General features: G+C 43.5%; 1 protein-coding gene across 2 annotated transcripts in view; it reads left to right on the forward strand.

The window, feature by feature from the left end:
• PCBP3 (poly(rC) binding protein 3) overlaps positions 1-15,068 on the forward strand; it is a 248,518-nt gene that overhangs the window by 91,696 nt on the left and 141,754 nt on the right. The window contains exon 2 of one of the 2 annotated variants that reach the window (XM_038581673.1): positions 4,051-4,126. The exons of the other annotated variant lie outside the window; for it this stretch is intronic. The gene's annotated coding sequence lies outside the window, so the exon portion shown is untranslated. The remainder of the gene's footprint in view (positions 1-4,050; positions 4,127-15,068) is intronic. 2 annotated transcript variants of the gene reach the window in all.

A 15,068-nucleotide genomic window follows, 5' to 3' on the forward strand; every position in this document is an offset into this window, starting at 1 on the left:
TCCCCTCGGGCCTGTTTTTTTATATATATAAATTTATTTATTTTTTTTGGTGTTCAATTTGCCAACACACAGAATAACACCCAGTGCTCACCCCGTCAAGTGCCCCCCTCAGTGCCCGTCACCCAGTCACCCCCACCCTCCGCCCTCCTCCCCTTCCATCACCCCTAGTTTGTTTCCCAGAGTTAGGAGTCTCTCATGTTCTGTCTCCCTTTCTGATATTTCCACTCATTTTTCTCTTTGGGCCTGTTGTGAGCCCTTCACCAGCTCGAGGCTTGTGGGGAAACAAAGTCTCTCCCTCTCTGCCTGGCTGCTGCCCTTCCTGTATTCCTTCTTGTAAAAAACCAAGGCAGATGCGTGTATGTTGTCTACGTTTCTCCTTGCTTCTTATGCAATATCTGTGTCATAATATATGTCGCCACAGACGCTGACATTTTTTTTTTTTATTATGTTCAACAGTATGTAGCATATGCTGTCTTCACCGTTCGTGAGCGTGTCATGCGGTGGCACGAATCGCATTCACTGTGTCGTGCAGCCATCTGCGTATACTCTTCTGCACACTCTGGTTTTCATTCAACAGTATTTCCTGGAAATCACTCTGTTGAGTCACGGGGAGCCTCCTCATTCTTGGTGTTGGTCTGGTTTTGCTGTGTAGTGCGGCTGCCTCCTCTGGACTCCCCGGTTCCTTCAGCACCCCCCACCCCGCCGTGGTGCCGGGACCCCGAAGTAGTTGGCGCCGTCCTGCACGTGCACACTGCCGCTGGCTCCGGTGACCCTGTGTGCTAGTGTTCGGTGTTGTACCCTCTGGGTGAACTTGGAGACGTGCGATCCTGTGTACAGTGTTGCTCCGTGTTCCCAGATTTCCCCATCCGGGGGCTCCTGCCGTCTTCCTTTCTGGCCACCAGCACACGCCTGTGCCTTCTCAGCACAGCCCACCCCCTCCACCCCCCTCTTCCCTTCTTCCCTGTTTCTTCCTCCCTCCCTTCCTCCCTCCTCCCTTCCTTTCTCCCCCCTTCCTTCTTACAAAAGGAAGAAGAAGGACAGAAGTGGAGGAAAAGAAGAAAGAAAGGCCTCCCTCTCTCCCCCTCCCCTCCCTATCCCCTTCCCTCCTTCCTTCCCCACCCTCCCTCCTCCCTTCCTTCTTTCTCTAATATACAGTGTTTTATTAGTTTCAGGTGTGAATATAGTGATTCCACACCTCCAGGTGTCACCCGGTGGCTCCTCATGTTAAGTGAGTGAATTTCTGCCAGGGTGGTCAGAGAGCCACAGTAGTTCAGTGTGGTTTTTTTTTTTTTTTTGCATTTCTCTTCCTTTGAGGGAAGTGAAACATCTTTTCATAGGTTTGGAGACGTTTTCCTATCACTTCCCATGTCTTCTGCTTGTTTTTCTTTACTTTTTTTTTTTTTTAAGATTTTATTTATTTATTCATAGAGATGCAGAGAGAGAGAGAGAGAGAGAGAGAGAGGCAGAGACAGGCAGAGGGAGAAGCTGGCTCCATGCAGGGAGCCCAGTGTGGGACTCGATCCCAGGACCCCAGGATCACGCCTTGGGCTGAAGGCGGCGCTAAACCGCTGGGCCACCGGGGCTGCCCTCTGCTTGTTTTTCTTCAGGATTTTGGGGGGGTCTTTTTGCCTCTCAATTTAAAAACATTTTTTATATGTTACGGATATTCTTTCGTTTTTCTGTGATACATGCTGCAAATATTTTCTTTCATTTGTTATTTGTCATAAGCATTTTCTCAAAAGGCACCTGGGTGGCTCTGTCCATGAAGCATCTGCCTTCGGCTCAGGTCATGATCTCAGGGTCCTGGGATCAAGTCCCGGGCTCCCTGCTCCACGGGGAGTCTGCTCTCCCTCTGCCCCTCCCCCTGCCCGTAGTTGCTCTTTGTCAAATAAATAAATAAATAAATAAATAAATAAATAAAAATCTTTTAAAAAATAAACATTTATTCAAGGTATTTTTGTCATGTCAAAGTTTTTTTTTTTTTTTTTTATAAAATCACATTTGCCTTTTGTTTTCTTGCATCTGGATTTTTTTAGTCATACTTAGAAAGCCTTTCCTACACTCAGATGAACAAGAGAATCACTCATATTTTATCCTAGTACTTGTATAGTTTAGTTTTCTATTAATTTAATTTTTTAGATAAAATTTCAATATGTTGATTTTTTTTAACAGGATATTTAGTTCTCTATTTCACTAATTTCTGTTCTTATTTCTTTTCTTTTGATTTTTGGGATTCATTTTGATGGTTTTCTTCCTAAGTTATATTGGATGTCTGCTCACTGATAGTGAGATTTCTTTTCATATAAATAAGCATTTAAAATTAAAAATTTTGTTTTAGGAGTGCCTGGCTGGCTCAGTCAGTAGAGCATCCAGCTCTTGATCTAGGGTCATGATAGAGATCATGAGTTTGAGCCCTATGTTGGGCAGAGAGATCACTTAAATAAAACTTAAAAAATTTTTCCTTTTAAGTACGGCTTATTGCAGTGAACCAATTTCGATATATAGTACTTTTTATTATCCATATAAACGTTATCTGTTTGCACTATGATTCTTTAAAAGGATTTATTTATTTATTTGAGGGGGGGGAAGGGCAGAGGGAGAGGAGAGAAAGAATCCTCAAGCAGACTCCCTGCTGAGCACCGAGTGTGACATGGGGGTCAATCCCAGGACCCTGAGATCATGACCTGAGCCAAAATCAAGAGCTGGATGCCTAAAGGACTGAGCCACCCGGGCATCTCTGATTTCTTTTTTTAACTTATAAGTTATTTAGAAGTATTTCTTAATTCCAAACACATGGAGTTTAAATGTGTGTGTATATATATATATATATATATATATATATATATATATATGTATGTATGTATTATGCTAAAAATATACATCTAGGGACGCCCGGGTGGCTCAGCAGCTTGGTGCCTGCCGTGGCCCGTGGCGTGATCCTGGGGTCCTAGGATCAAGTCCCGCGTCGGGCTCCCTGCGTTGGAGCCTGCTTCTCCCTCTGCCTGTGTCTCTGCCTCTATCTCTCTCTCCAAGTCTCTCATGAATAAATAAATAAAATCTTTAAAAAAAAAATACATCTGTATAATGTACAGTATTTTAAAATATTTTAATTTCTTGGTTCACTGCCTTGTCAACAAGGTGGTCTGTATGTTCATGGCTTCGATGTGTGTGGAGGGCGGCTCACATGCGGTCCAGCCACATGCATGTTCTGTTTCGAAGCAGAACACATCCTGCTGGCTTGGAGTACAAGTTTTATGGATGTCCATTAGCGGAAGCTTAGTGATCTTGTTGAAATCTTTTCTGTGCTTATAGGTATTTTTAACTGATTTATCAACCACCGTGATAGCTATGTTTAAATCTGCCACTGCAATTGTGGATTTATTTATTTTCACGTATTTCTGTTCATTTCTGCTTCGTATAAAATGTTGAGACCATTTTTGGGTGTGTGCACGTCCGGAGTAGTACTGTCCTAATACACTGAACCCTCTTATCTTTATGCAGAGTGGTGTATAGAGAGTTCTGATTATGCTTTTTTTTTTGCCTTAAAATAAATTTTAAGTCTGATGTGTTTGCCCAATGTATATTTCTTTCAGGCTCACTGTATCTGTATGTTTTAGATGCATCTTTCAAAATGGCATTTGATGAATTTTGTTTTTCCTCTCTGACAATCTTTGTCTTTTAAAGACAAGAACATTTTGTTTACTCTCTTTTGTTTTACTTACATATATATTTGGACTTCTAACTATAGTCTTATTTTGGGCTTTTTGCGTGGCTCCACTTTCTCACATCTATTTAGTTTTTTCCCACATTTGAAAATTTTTGTCTTCATTAAATTTTCTTCTTCACTACGTAATTTTAGTTTCTCTTATTTTCGTATTTGTCTTATATGCATTCTTGATTATCTATGACTAAAGTTAGTATGTTTAGCCACTTTCTAAACAATTCAAGACTCTTAGGATACCTTGTCTTTGATTATCCTCTCCTGATTCAAATGTATTTTTAATGCCATGCAGCCTTACTTACTATTTCATACTGTCATTGCCCTTTCAGATTTATTCACATCCTACTGCTTCGCTCTTCATGTCTTCATGTACCTGAGATATCGCTGCCTCTAAAATGCATCATGGTGAGAGTGTTTGTAGAAAACAAATTTTAACTGAAAACTTCTTTATTTTCCTTTTATTTTAGGCTTCATTTTGAATGTTCAGGAGATATTAAATCATTCTGAAGCTGTTTTACCCAAGATTGCTTTCAAAAGTGAAAATCAATTTTAATGGGAAAAATTGGCATGTGACTTACACTTATTTAGAGGAAGCTATGTTTATTTACAAGCTCAGGAAGAAGGATATATCTTTGTCTTGTTAAACACGTATACAGAACTGTAGCAATGAGCAGAGATCTCATAGGAATAGTTGAAGTATTTATTTAGTAAAACGTTGATGTGTAAAAATGAGAAAACGTTTCAGTCATATTCTGGAAATCTAATGGGCTGACTAACTTATTGCATCTTTGCCAGTGGGATTTTTTAAATTTTGTTTTGTTTTGCGGATTAATTTTTCACTGACTCATTTCTTTCTCTGTGGTTATTCAGCATTGGCTTGCTAATCTACCAAAATCTGCCTGTGTCTATGACCTCTAGAAATTATCTCAAATTTTTAGCAGCATGTTTTAAAATTTCCACTTTTTTTCTTGATACAGCTTGGAAATCTTCATGAGTTTCATATTTGGCATGGCACCTTGTATCTTTGTGTTGTACCGTAAAAACGTACCTGGAAATTACCAAAGTATCCTACTTTAAAGTTGAGCAGAGTGGCTGAAAACTCCATGACGGAGCAACCCCCACATCTAGCCAAAGGCAAATGAAACATGTTTCGAAATAACTTTAAAATTATCTTTCACTTTATTCTTAAAAAGATTTTAAAAAGAAATTTCTTAAAGGTCATGATATAAAGTAATTTTTTTGGAGTCTGACAAGGACTCTGTATGGCTGTCTTTGGTTTCCAATCTGCAAAGAGGCCATCTCTCAATCTAAATAATTATAATTTTAAGGAATATTTTAAACTTTGATTACTTCTAAGGTGTCTGTCTTCAGTGTTTTACAGTTTCACCATTATATACCAAGGTGTAGATTTCTCTGTGTTTAGAGAAATGGGCTCTTTTTTTTTTCCACATCAAGATTTTTTTTTGTGTGTGTGTGTGTGTGTTTTAAAGATTTTATTTATTTGAGAAAGAGAGAGAGAGGGAATGAGCAAGGGGGAGCAGCAGAGGGAGAGGGAGAAGCAGACCTCACTGAGCAGGGAGCCTGACATGGGGCTCAGTCCCAGGGTCCTGGGATCACGACCTGGACCGAAGGCGGAGGCCTAACCGACTGAAGCACCCAGGTGCCCCTATCCACATTGTTTATTTGAGGTATAATTTACATAGTATGGAATTCATTCTTTTTAGATACAGTTTTAGAGATTCACACTTTTTAGAGATACAGTTTTATGAGTTTTGACAAACAGGTAGATATTAACGATCAGCATAATCATGATAGAGAATATTTTCAGCATCCCCCACCTTCCCCTCTGCCTCTTCTTCTCCCTTCACCTTAAGCCCCAAACACCGTTGTTTATTGTAAAGGCAGTTTTTCTTCCTCAGGATGTCATATAAATGGAATCACAATATGTAGCTTTTCCAGTTTGTGTTTTTCTTTCTTTTTTTTTTTTTCACAAACATCCATATTGTTTGTGAAATGCATAAGATGCATCCATATTGTTGCTGAGTCATATTTAGTGAATGTACCAGTGTGTTTGGCCGTTTGCAGATTGATGGAAATTTGGAGATTTACAGTTTCAGAGATTATGAATAAACTTGCTGTAAACTTTCTCATGCAGGCCTTTATGTGGATATCCATCCTCACTTTTCATAGGTAAATATGAGTGGGCTGTCCTAAACCAGGGGAAGTGTATGTTTGACTTTGTAAAAACCTATCAAGATTTTTCCTGAGTTCCTGCCGCTTTGTATCCTTTAAGCAGCATGTAAGAGCACCTGTTGCTGTTGTAATGGCCAGTACTGGGTGTCAGTGTTTACAATTTTACTCTTTCTGGTAGGTTTGCAGTGGTATCTTGTTTTTTTTTTTTTTTTTTTTTTGCATTTCCTGATGAGTAGTAATGTTGAATATTTTTCTTATGTTTATTTGCCAGCTGTATGTCTTCTTATTGGTAGTGTCTGCTCAAATATTTTGCCCATTAAAATTTTTGTGCCATTGACTTCTGAGGGTTTGTTATATAATCTGGATACCAGTTATTTATCAGATATTTGTTTTCCAAATATTTTCTTCCAGAGTGTGGCTTAAATGTTCTCTTAAGCCTGTTTTTCAAAAAAGCAGGGATACTTAATCGATAAAGTAAAATTTGCCAGTTTTCTTTTACGGTTTGTGCTCATGTCCTGGCTAAGAATTCTGTACCTTCCCCAAAGTTGTAAAAATTTCCTAAAAATTGTATAGTTTTAGGTTTTACATTTTGGCTTCTGATCCATCCCCCTTCCAATACATTTTGAGCTATTTTTTTTAATACTGTGCAGGATTTGGGTACAGTTTCCCTCCCCCCCAGGTATGTACATTCTTTCAGCCTTGTTTGTTAAAAGACCATTATTTTCCCCATTGATTATCTCTGCTCCCTCATAAGTCAGCCACATATGGTGGTTCTATTTCTGGACTCTATTCTGTTTCATTGCTCTCTCTGCCTTCCCTTTTGCCAGAACTGCAGTATTTTGGCTACTGCAGCTTTAGAGGAAGCCTAGAGATCAGGTAGGATGGGTTCTTCAGCATTGGTCTTCTTTTTAAAAATTGTTTTCTTATTCTGATTCCTTTGTCTTTCTTTTTTTTTTTTTTTATTTTTTTTTTTTATTTTTATTTTTATTTTTATTTTTATTTTATTTTTTTTTTTTATTTTTTTTCCTTTGTCTTTCTATATAAATTTCAGGATCAGCTTGTCAATTTCTATGATAAAGACTTGTGGGATTTTGATTGGAATTGTGTTGAATCTATATAGCTCAATATGGGGGTGATTGGCATATTTTATTTTATTTTAATTGAAACAAAATTCATATACACCATTTTAAAGTGTAAAATTCAGTGGCTTTTAATATGTTCACTACTTGTGCAACTATCACCACTGTCTAATTCCAGAACACTTTTATCACCCTTAAAGGAAGCCACATATCCATTAGCTGTGTCTTTTTATTTCTCCCTCTGCCCATTCCCTGGCAACCAGTAATCTGCTTTCTTTCCTGTGGATTTGCCTATTCTGGACGTTTCACATAAATTGAATCATACGTTACTTTTTGCGTGTCTGGCTTCTTCCACTTAGCATAACATTCTAAAGGCCCATCTATGCCGTACCACATGAGTATTTGACTGCTTTTTGTGGCTAAATAATATTCCATTGTGTGGATATGCCACATTTTGTTTATCCATTCATCAAGTGACGGGCACTTAGGTTGTTTCCCCTTCTTGGCTGTTATGAATATTCATATATAACTTTTTTGTGTGTGTGAATATGTTTTTAAATTTATGTTGGGTTTATACCTAGGAGTGAAATTATGGGATCACATGGTGATTCTGTGTTTAACTTTTTGAGGAAATGCCAAACTATTTTCCAAAGTGGCTACACCATTTTACATTCCCACCAGCAATGTTTAGGTGCTGAAATGTCTATCACTTGCTGTTTTCTGATTTTTTTGGTTAGAGCCATTCTAGTGGGTGGGAAGTGGTATCTCATTGTAGTGTCGATTGGCATGTCTCTAATGACTGATGATGTGAAACACCTGTTCTTGTATTGGCCACTTGTGTATCTTCTTTGGGGAAATATCTATTCAAATTTTTTGTCTGCTTTTTAATTGGGATTATTTTTATTGTTGAATAGGAAGGAATCTTCATGTATACTGGATACCAGACCGTTAGATATATAATTTATATAAATTTTCTCCCATTCTTTGTATTGTCTTTTCACTTTCTTGGCAGTATGCTTTGATACACAGAAGTTTTCAGTTTTTATGAACTTCAATTTATCTGTGTTTTCCTTGGTTATTTGTCTTTAAGAGCTGTTGTGAAATCCAATGTTATGAAGCTTTCCCCTATGTTTTCTTCTAAGAGCTTTACAATTTTAGCTCTTACATTTAGGTCTCTGATCCATTTTGATTCCGGTGTGAATCCCGGGTCCAAATTCATTCACTTGCATGTGGATATCTACCAGTCTCAGGACCAGTTGCTGAAAAAAAATCAGTTCTTTACTCGTTGCATGGTCTTAGCATCCCAGTCAAGAGTCATTTGACCATAGATGTATGGGTTTATTTCTGAACTCTCAAATCTAATCCATCATCTATATATACCCGTTTGCTAGTACCACACGGTCTTGAGTCCTATAGATTTATAGTAGGTTTTGAAATTGGCAAGTGTGAGTCCTTCAACTTTGTTCTTTTTTTTCAAGACTGTTGGCAATTTTTTTTTTTTTTTTTTTTTGCAAATCCATATGAATTTTAGGATCAGCTTGCCCATTTCTATAAAAGAAGGCAGATAGAAATTTGGCAATGATTGCATTGTTAAAAATATGAAGTCTTTCAGTCCAAGAACACAGGATATCTTTACATTTATTTAGGTCTTCCATAATTTCTTTCAGTGCTTTGTAGTTTTCACAGTACGTCTTGCATTTTTGTTAAACTTACTCTGAAACATTTTATTATTTCCCATGCTATTGTTAATGTAATTGTTTTCTAAATTTCATTTTGATTTTTTTGCTAATGTATATAAATAAAACTGATATTTGTATATTGATCTTGTATCTTGCAACATTACTGAATTTATTAGCTCTTTTCTTTAAAAAAAGAAAAACTTCATTTCTTTTACTTCTTTTATTGCATTTACTTAGTATTTCCAGTGTGATGTTGGTTAGAGGTGGTAAGAATGGACATCCTCGCCTTATTTCTGATCCTGGGGGGAAAGCACTCAGTTTCTCACCATGAAGTTTGCTGATAGCTATAGATATTTCATAGGTGTCTTCAGTCAGGTTAAGGAATTTGCGGAGAATTTTTATCATGAATGCTTTTGAATTTTGTCAGATGCATTTCTACATCTATTGAAACAATGTTTTTTTCATTTTTAATCTATAAAAATGGTTAAATTACATTGGTTAAATTTTGAATGTTGAACTAACATTGCTGGGTTAAGTCCTGCTTAGTTACGCTGTATTATAGAAAGGGGATTTTGTTCAGGACTTTTGCATGTATATTCATGAGGGATTTTGGTCTGTAGTTTTCTTTCCTTGAAATGCTTTATGTGGTTTTGCTGTTAAGGTAGTTTTGACCTCATAAAATGAGTGAAGGAGTTTTCCCTTCCTTTTTTATTTTCAGGGGGTGTTTGTGTGAAATTGCTATTCTTTCTTAATTGTTTATTAGAATTTTTCATTAAAGCCATTTGAGCATAGTTTGTTGGGGAGTTTTAAACCATGAATTCAGTTTCTGTAATTGGAGACTCATTTCCTTATATAGATCCAAGTTACTGTTTGATATCATAATCCTTCTACTGGAAGAGCTCTTTTTAGCATTTCATGTTATTTATCTTGTCAGATATTATTTCTGCCACATTTTAGTCTTCTTCAAAAACCCCAGTTTACATCGTGTCAGACTTTCTTACCCTACACTTCCTGTTACCTCTTTTCCATATTCACCATCCTTCTATGGCTTTTGTTGTAATTCACAGCACTTGTCCAGAATGCTGCACAAAGACAAGGAGATATAAACAATGAAAGAGAAGATAGGAGACGTGAACAGAGATTGCCAAGACATAACAGAATTCATTGGTGTTCCAGAAAGAAAGGAGAGAGGAACGGGGTTGAAGTAGTATTTGAAGAGATAATGACTAGCAGTTTTCCAGAACTGATGAAAGCCACTACTGTACAGTTTCAGAAACCCTTTATAGATACCAATTAGGTAAAATGGAGAGAGATCCGTCCGTGTCTAAACATGGCAGGCTCTAGAATACTAAAATAAAAGACATTGTTGAAAGAAGAGGTGGTAAGGCCGTCAGACGACTTTTAACTGTACCAACAGAGACAGGACGACCTTGTCCCGTCTTCGTGTGGTGGGAGAAAAATCATCCAGCGTCCTGAATCTTTTAGGAGCAAGGTTAAAATAAACGCATTTGCATATAAACAAAAGCTGGGATAACTTGATACCTATAGGCCCTCATTAAAAGCATTTCTAAAGGTTCTATTTTAGAAGGAAAGAAAGTCTCATATAAAAGGTTTGAGATTTAAGAAGAAATTAAAAACCGAGAAGGTTGTATGCATGTGCATATTAGATGTTTAAAGCCATGAAGCAGATGTCTTCCAGGGTTAACAAAGAGTGGTAGGACTAAAATACATGGTGTCAGAGGGGAGGGAGTAGAACTAGCGGGTTTTAAGGTCCTTGGGTTGCTTGGGTGGATGTGAGGATGTCAGACTTTGATAAGTTTAGGGACTCACGATTATATTTCCAGAGTAAAAAGTAAAAAGAAAAAAAAAACATGTATAAATCAGTGGAGGGAGAAATCTAAAAGAGGACTCAAAAGGAGATTTAAAAGGAAAACAGGAAACACAACATAAAATGGTACATAAATCCAGATATATCAGAAGTTTCTATGAATATTGATCTAGACCCTTAAAAAAGTTCCACTGAAGGAATTTCCACTCCGAACTACGTTGTCTCTTCGCATTCTATGTCGCTGTGTTGCCCTGTTGAAATTTTTGAGCTCTATCTGGATTTTCTAGACTTAATGAGATACTGTTCATTGGTCCTCTGCATTCATTCCTTTTAGAACTTCAGGACTCTTATTATTATCTTTGCACTGTCTTTCTTTTTCCTTTCACTCTGTATTCTGGAAAGTTCCCTGGCTTCATTTTCTAACTTTGCTCTTAAGCTGTGTTCATCTACCTTTTAGGTGATTTAAGGTTTTTGACAGTATTTTTCTCTCAAGGTGTCTGCTTGTTTCTCCGTTAAGTGTGGACTATTGTGTCCATTACCTTGGACCTATAAACTAATGCCTATTGTTTGCTTTAGGATTTCTCAGATGACCATTCTGATACTATTTGATGTCTCTCTTTCATCCCATCAGTTTTCTTCCAATATCGTTTCTTTGTTGGTGGGTAAGGTTTGTGTTTTGAGAATGCCTGTCTCTGGTGACTACGGTGGGAAGCTGGGGGGTATGCAGCCAGGTGTGCTTTGCTGTGATGGCTCGTCCCGTGGGGATGTGAGCCTTTGGTGTTGTGAGGGATGCAGTGACTGCCCGCGGAGCCACACTGTCCCTCTTCTCTGTCAGCACCCCTGGAGCAGACTCTACTGCCCACTGGGGACATTACTCCTGAGAGCACCTCCAGGCTCCTGCTTGCAGATCAGATCTGGGTTCTCTTTGACCTCTCCATGGAACTCCGCGGAGCTCCTGACTTTGCCGACAGAAGCTTGCCTTTGTACTCCGGCTTGCTTTGTAATTCTCTTTCCATAGATGTCACCCGTCCATGCTCTCTCTGTATTGTTTTCTGTTGCTGTGTAACAACACATTAACCCACAGCTGAGTGGCTTAAAACAACAAATATGTGTTATCCCTTAGTTTTTGTGGGTCAGGAACTTCGGAGTGGCCCAGCTGGACGTAGCCCTGTGGATCCATCTCCACGCCGTCATCCTTCACCAGACTGTCACACACCTTCAAAGCATTAGCATCAACCTAGGCTCTTCCGTGTCTTAGTTTTTGAGCCCCGTGTCCCATCCGGAGCATCGTCTTTTCTTTTGCTATAGGCTTTTGTCTAGTTAATTTTTTTTTTAAACCAGTGTGTGTCCAGTTGCTTTAGTGCTTGCTTGCTTTTTGTAGAGTTTGACACATATTTCCACGTTTCCCAGTTAAGTCACTCTTGGGCAGACTGAGCTGCAACGGCGTCTAAATCCGCCCTCCCCTAACCAACTGCTTAGCCGACAACACGGTACAGATAGCAGGAGTGTTTCTGTTACCGAAGCGGATTTTGAGGAGCTGAGGTTTGGCAGTTCCTGCCAATGAGTGAAATCACATTTCCCTATTTCTGGTTGAAGTGACAAAGTAGGTGATAGTTTATTTGTTTGACATTCATTCAGCTCAGTGATCACAGACCAGGCGCCGTGGGAGGCGCTGGGCCCCGGGACTCTGACGCGGCTCCTTTGGTGCCGAAGCGCAGGGACAGGGGACGGGACCCGCACTGCCGCGCCCCTGCTGCTGGAGCTGCCCTGTGGGGGAGCCGTCCAAGAGCCTGTCCTTATCTTGTCATGCTGGCTCTTCCTTCCTTCCTTCCCCTGTGCTCTCTGCGTAGACCACTCAGAGGATAGCTGGGTAGAAGGGGTGAGGTTCCCTGCGGAGCATCCCGGCGGCGAATGAAGCGGCAGGGGTGCTCCTGCTCAGCCCCGTGGGGACGGCCCCCCGCCCGCCCGCCCAGCGTCCCGCCTTGGCTCTGCTGGACCTCGGGCGTGTGGTCGGCTTCACGTCTGCCCTGCACGCCCCGGACACGCTGTCCAACCCGGCTGCCTGCCTCTTCCCCCCGCGGCTCCCCGTAGGCCGGCCGTCCTTTCCTGCCCTGCTGCTGCGCCCCGGGAGGCCTTAGTCTGGTCACCGGTTCGCCTCGGTTGGGTCCTGCCTTACTCGGGATTTGCTCGCGATGGCAGGCTGGCCCCGGTCTGCGTTCAGCCACCAACTAGTTTAGCTTCAAATTACGTAACGGTTTTCATTATTGCAGTAACCGTGGAAAAATAGCTTTATTACTGGGGATGTGAAACTCTCGCTGGGGAGCTTCCTCCCCCCTTCATCATACTGCAGTAGTGGCTTCTGTTGGGCAGACTCACGACTGCATGAGCAGCAGCAAGGCCAGGTGCCGTCCACCCGTTACCTGCTGTGTGTCTCCGCGGGCTCTTCTGACCTTGCTCTGTTCTGGTTCATTTTGCTGCCGTCACGAAGCCCCCCTCAGACACCCAGCTCTGGGGAGGGGGCGGGGGCGCTCGTAGAGCATCCGGTGGACGTGGGTGCGCCCTGGCAGGTGAAGAGCCCTGGAGAGTCCCCTGGGAGGGCGCGGGCACACGGGGGGCCATGGGGCCGGCCACCTTAAAGGTGTTTTCGTGCTTTTAATTTAAACAAAATTACAGAATGCAGAAGTAAGCTTTAACGTGCTCGTTTGTGTTTGCCACATTCTGGCGAGGGAGAGGGGGGTGTCATAGTTCGGGGTTTGCTAAGTGATAATTACTAGTGTGGAGGCAGATGTGAGCTTGCCGGGGGCTGGAGGGGGCCGCACAGAGACGCTGTGCTCCGGGAGGGAGGAGGGGTGCGCTTTGCGCCCCAGAGGCTTGGCGCTGCCTGGGTTGGATGGGGGGGGCCCGGGGGGGGCTGGGCGGCGAGTGCACCCCCTGCTCGCCGGGACACAGCCTGCCCGCCCGCGCATCGTGTCCCCCCAGGGGCGTGCGCCCTGCACAGGGAGCCGCAGGAGAGCGCGGCCCGGGAGCTGCGGGGGCCCAGGACCAGCGCTGACCTTCCAGGGCTTCCGGGCAGGCGGGACTTGGGGGGGGGCTAGGCCTTCCTCCTGCCTCGCGCCCGCCTTGACGGGGGCAACCTTGAGGCCCTTCTGGGGGAGACGTGCTCTGGAGGGCGGCAGCCTCCCCCGCCCGGGGTGTGGGCTCGAGCCCCCCGCCTGGTGCTGAGCGGGTGAGCCTGCCTCAAGGGGGGGGTCTGAATGGGGCCCCTGCACCGACGCCACGTGACGGCGACAGCTTGCTGAGTCCCGAGAGCCGTGGCCCTGGGGGCTCTGGGGGCGACCGGGCACCCCGGGAAGACGCCTCGCCTGCGGCCTGGCCCACTGTCCCCTCAGGAGTGCTCCAAGGGAAGCTGCGGGCCTCTCCTGGGCCTCCCGGGCCTCCCGGGGCCTAGCTCGGTGGAGGGGAGCAGCCCCACGGGTACGCGGGGCTCCGGGGCCAGCTCTCCCCGCCCTCCCGCCCCCCTCCGTGGGCGCCTTCCCCCGCGGGCCGGGCAGCGGGACAGCGGCCGGGTCTGGGCCGCCCGGACTGAGGCTGGCGGCGAAGGCCGAGAACACGCGGGCAGAGCGGCTCAGGCGCCCTGAAGGTTGCCGGTTGGCCGGGCCAGGCCCCTCAGTCCGGTCTCCTGGGTGACCTTGACCCGTGCTCCTGCCAGCGCCTGGAGTGCGCTTCGCAGAGGGGCGGACCTTGGCACCTCCCGCAGGGGCTGCAGTGAGGCTTCAGGGAGCAGCTAGAGCTGCCTCTTGTCGTCTTCTAGGATATTCCTTTTTAAAGATAAATTAAGAGAAACACTGTACAAATTTTATGTGATTTAGTGAGTTGATGAGCATTAGAGATTTAGACAAATTTCCAGATGCCACTGAAAGTGTGCGTGCTTGGCATCTTGTTGCAAATGAGACAGGAGCACATGTGGAGATGCCTATGTGTCCCTGCGTGCACCTGCACACAGGCTTGCACACACATGCACTTCTCACACGCCCCCCCGCCCCCCCCAGCCCTGACCCAGAACGGCCCTAGCCCTGGAGATCTCCCTGCCCCTGGGGCGGCCTGTGCCTCTTGTAGCTATCTTGCCATCTTCCAGCCTAAGTCTGACGCCAGTTTATTTTTGCTGGGGTCTGGGATGGCGCTCGGCACTCAGTCCTGCTTGGAACGGAGCTGTTGTCGACTTGGAGGTGACGGCGCTTCAGGGGTGGGGGAAAGCGGGGTGCCTGTCCGGGTGGAGCAGTATGAGCTGGTGCCCATGTGGGCCAGGTGTGTGCGTGCTGTGCTGACCGCTCCAGGGGGCTGGGGGGCCAGGCCGGGGCTCAGAAGGCCTTTCCAGAGGCGTCAGTGCATCCTCAGGCCAATGCAGGCTTCTGGCTGCTTGAAAGGAGGTAGTGATGCGATCAGAATTTTTTGTTGCAGAAAAATTATGTTTCTGCAATGAAGAAGTTGGTGGAAACAACTAAAAAGAGGAGGACAGGGCAGCCCGGGTGGCTCAGCGGTTTAGCACCACCTCCCACCCAGGGCCTGAT

The sequence above is a fragment of the Canis lupus genome, chromosome 31 (assembly GCF_011100685.1).
Source record: "Canis lupus familiaris isolate Mischka breed German Shepherd chromosome 31, alternate assembly UU_Cfam_GSD_1.0, whole genome shotgun sequence".
Classification (NCBI taxonomy): Eukaryota; Metazoa; Chordata; class Mammalia; order Carnivora; family Canidae; genus Canis; species Canis lupus.